This window comes from Mandrillus leucophaeus, unplaced genomic scaffold (genome assembly GCF_000951045.1).
Source record: "Mandrillus leucophaeus isolate KB7577 unplaced genomic scaffold, Mleu.le_1.0 Scaffold809, whole genome shotgun sequence".
NCBI lineage: Eukaryota > Metazoa > Chordata > Mammalia > Primates > Cercopithecidae > Mandrillus > Mandrillus leucophaeus.
The window spans coordinates 37,414-41,675 of record NW_012108797.1 but is presented as its reverse complement, the minus strand read 5'-3'; positions in this window follow the sequence as shown (position 1 = coordinate 41,675).

The following is a 4,262-nucleotide window of genomic DNA, read 5'->3' as shown; positions in this document are numbered from 1 at the left end:
TCAGTTACAATGCCAACTCTGTCAAATATCAAGTGTTCATATATTCTTGGGACGATTTCTGACCTGTCTGTTCTATTCTACCAGTTTATTTATCTAATCATGTGCCAATACAGCATTGCCTTGTTACCTGTAACAGTAATAATAATAAATGTCTTGATATCTGATAGGGAAAGTCTTCCCACCTCATTCTTATTCCTCAAGAGTTTCTTAACTATTCTTATCAATATGCACAGAAATAGATGCTGAAATTTTCCTTTCACAAAATTACTGTTGAGATTTTAATTTCAGCAAAACTTAACTGTTGAGTTTTAATGTAAACAAAAATAATGGTTGAAATTCTAATTTTAATGTCTCTCCAAGTTTCATAATATTCTACATAGTGTTCAACATATCTTTTTTGGGATTTTTATTTTTTGCTTAATTTTTAAACTATTACTAACAGTAAAGCAGATTATCATAAATGGGATTATAATGAGTTTCTTACATATAATGTCCTTCTATTTTAAGAGAAAAATATATATCTGTTAAGAAATCAGTTTATATGTGTTGATGCCTCATGTTGACATATTCAGTATAACATATTGATTAATATTATCTACTATGTTATTATCTATACAAATGCCACTAATTCACTAGGTTTTTCAAAAAGTAAACAGCAAACCTTAAAAAATTTATTATGATAATGGAGATGGAGTACAAAAAGGGTCAACTCTGAGATAGAGTACATGAAAGCTCAAGATACCTGTATACAACTGCCTACTTGATATTTTCACTGAAATATAGGCATTCCAAACTTAATATGTCAAAGATTAAACTATTTATTCTCCTTACCAATCTGTCCCTAGTCTTTCCACTTCCAATGGTATCATCATCTTCTGGTACTTTCAACACAAAGGATACTATCATATAGGAACGTGACTCTCTCACTCATTACTCTATTTCCAGTGCCCAGATTGTCATGCACATAGTAAGTGCTCAATAGATATAGAATGGATGAATGGGCCCTGCCCTCCAAACATGTTCGATTAAAAATCATTCAAGAATATACACAAAGTAGTATATGAAAAAATGACAGAAGACTTCTGTCCTTTCTTTTCAATTATTAGACCCACAGCCTTAGTTCAGTCTTTCCTGATTTTATACCTGAAAAACTGCCACAACTCTTTTTATTGGCTCTTCTTTTCACCTTCCAATGTTAATAGTTTATAAGATAAAATCCAGACCACTTGGCATGACATTCAAGATCCTCCATAATCTGACACCAGCCTACCTTTTTCACCTCATTTTCCTCTACTTAAATATTATGAATCTCGATGTCCCAACTACACAAGACTACTGGATGTTTCTCAAGTGTGCCCTACATTTCTCTTTGTTCTTCTTTTCTCCTCTTCCTGGAATTCCATTGCCCCCATTTCTTACTTCAACAAATGCTATCCATTTTTAAAGACCCAATTCAAATGTCATTTCCTCTATGCAGGCTTCTTGGACTCTCTCAGGTAGAATTAGGCTTCCCTCTTTTCCACTTTCCCCTGGTACTTATCAATCTTGATATAACATTTAAAATCATAGATGTCATAGAATTATAATATTAGATTTAGAAGTGGTCTTGGTGATCATGTGATCCGACTTCTTCATGTTATCAAGGGCCAGAGCTAGGAGAATCCAGGTCTTTTAATTTGCCTTGACTCGTGATTATGTATGTACGTATTTTTTATCCTCTACTTGACATGTCACTGGGCAGAAATAGGGTGTTATTCATCTTTGTGTTTTTATTCATGATATGTAATAACATCTATTGCACATAGTGGATGTACAATAAGTATGTTTTAATTGACTTAAGATCAGAGGGATGGATAAAGTAGAGGTACCATTCGTAGTATTGTACTCTGTACCAGGTACTATGCCAAAGTTTTACAAGAATTACCTGATTGATCACACAATCCTATGAGATAAGCACCATTTGTAGCTTTATTTGCCCAAGACTTCATAGCCAGTGTAGAATCTGGACGAAAATCAAATTCCTTTGGCTCCAGATTCTTTGTTCTTAGTCATTGTGCTATGGTGCAGAACAACAAGGTGGGAACTCAAACATTTTGGGTTTAGAATATGATTGATGAATGAATTTGGCATGAAAGACTAACTTTAATTTCCTGGAGGACATAGCAGCTGGGTTTGGGAAGACAGTTTGGGACTATATTGTGGAAGGCTCTGAATGCCAAGCATGGTGTGAGAAGTTACCTCCCTTCCCTAGCTCTCCATCTGCACCAGTCTAGATCACCGTCTGAGGCCCAGCTCAAACAGCACATATTGTTTGAAGACTTCCAGAATCTTCCAAGTCACAATGAATTTCCTCTTCTCCTACAGCACTTTGTTCATACCTTTGTTATAATACATAATATTACTTTCTTTCTTTTATTTTTTTTGAGACGGAGCCTTGCTCTGTTACTCAGGCTGGAGTGCAGTGGCGTGATCTCGCCTTCCCTGGGTTCAAGCAGTTCTCCTGCCACAGCTTCCGAGTAGCTGGGACTATAGGCATGCACCACCATGCCCCACTGGTTTTCGTATTTTTAGTAAAGATGAGGTTTCACCATGTTGGCCAGGCTGGTTTTGAACTCCTGACCTCAGGAGATCTGCCAGCCTCGGCCTCCCAGAGTGATGGGATTACAGGCGTGAGCCACTGAGCCCAGTCAATATGACTTTCTTAACAGAAATATTTTGTGGCTATATCTGTTTTCTTCATATTTTGTAAATTCCTTGAGAGCAGGCACCTTATTTATGATTGTATACCTCTTTTCATTTCACAACTGATACATAGTAGATGCTTGTCTTAGTCCATTTTGTGTTGCTGTAAGTGAATACCTGAAACTGGGCAATTTACAAAGAAAAGAGGTTTATTTAACTCATGGTTCTGCAGCCTGGGAAGTTTAAGATTAGGCAGCTGCATCTGGTAGCTTCTGATGCGGGCCTTGTACTGTGGCAAAACATGGCAGAGATATGGAAGGGAAACCAGGTCCCTGCAAAGAGAGTAAAACACCAAACATGAGACGCAACCTCACTTTACAACAACTTGCACTTGCATAACCAATCCAGTCCCACAAAGAGTAAGAATGGACTCACTCCCACCAGACTGCTTTAATCCCTTCATGAGAGTGAATCCCTAATGACCCAGAAGGCTGTTAAAGGTTCCACTCCCTCTCAACATTGTTACATTGGGGACCAAGTCTCAATATCAGTTTTGGTGAGCACAAACCATATTCAAATCATAACAATGCTCAATACATGTTACTTGAATTAAACGTTTCATTAGGAGAATATAGACATGAATAAAGCATGGTTTCTGCTCTCAAGAGAAGCCAACATTCTATCAAGGGAAACAGTACATTATTCCACATGAGAAGCTATACTAGTGACATGTATAAAGCATGAGGAATTCAGCGATCAATTAGAAAATGCAATAGGAAAAATAACCCATTCATGATATTCCCAATATCTATAAGGCAGCTAGGAAGATAGCTAACAAAGATGTATAAACCATTATGCAGAAAAGTATGAGATTGTACAAAAGGAAATTTAATAAAAATTGGAAAGTGGGGGAATATACTTGTCAAGAACTACAAAAAGTGTAGAATTTGACCCTATTTACAAACTTACAAATTAACCTGACACACACAGTTTCATGTATTCTGTCAGAAGACATGAGAATCTTGCGTGAGAGGCAAAGGACTTTATTACTCAGAAAAAGCAGTAGCTAGAACTTCCTGTTGGTTTGTGTTCGTTCCCAATGCCCCCTAAATCCCACAAGGGCAATGCAAAGGACCAATGATGGATGGCTGCACAGTGGGTTGCATTACAGGAAAGAAACAACACATTTGGAGGATCCACCGCTTTTATAGAAAATGGAAATAAGCTGGCTCTTTGTGATGTTTCCCCATCCTTCAGGGTTTCTCACTGAAAACATGGTCTTGAGAATGGCCAAGGTGAAGAGTCATCAGTGCCTTACATTTTTGGCATAATCAGCAAGAACATGCATGAATGCTTAGGGGCCATGATGGGTTGTCTTTCCCAAGAATACTTCATTTGTATATGTGGAGACTTTAAGTCAGCAAATTGGTAATTCTTCTCAAATTAGTCCATAAATCCAATATTATTCCAATCAAAATATTAACAGGCCAATTTTTTTGTGGAATTTGAAACACTGATTACAAAATTATAAAAGGCACATACAGTAAATTGTTATATGAAAGAAGTGACATTGCAAAGGA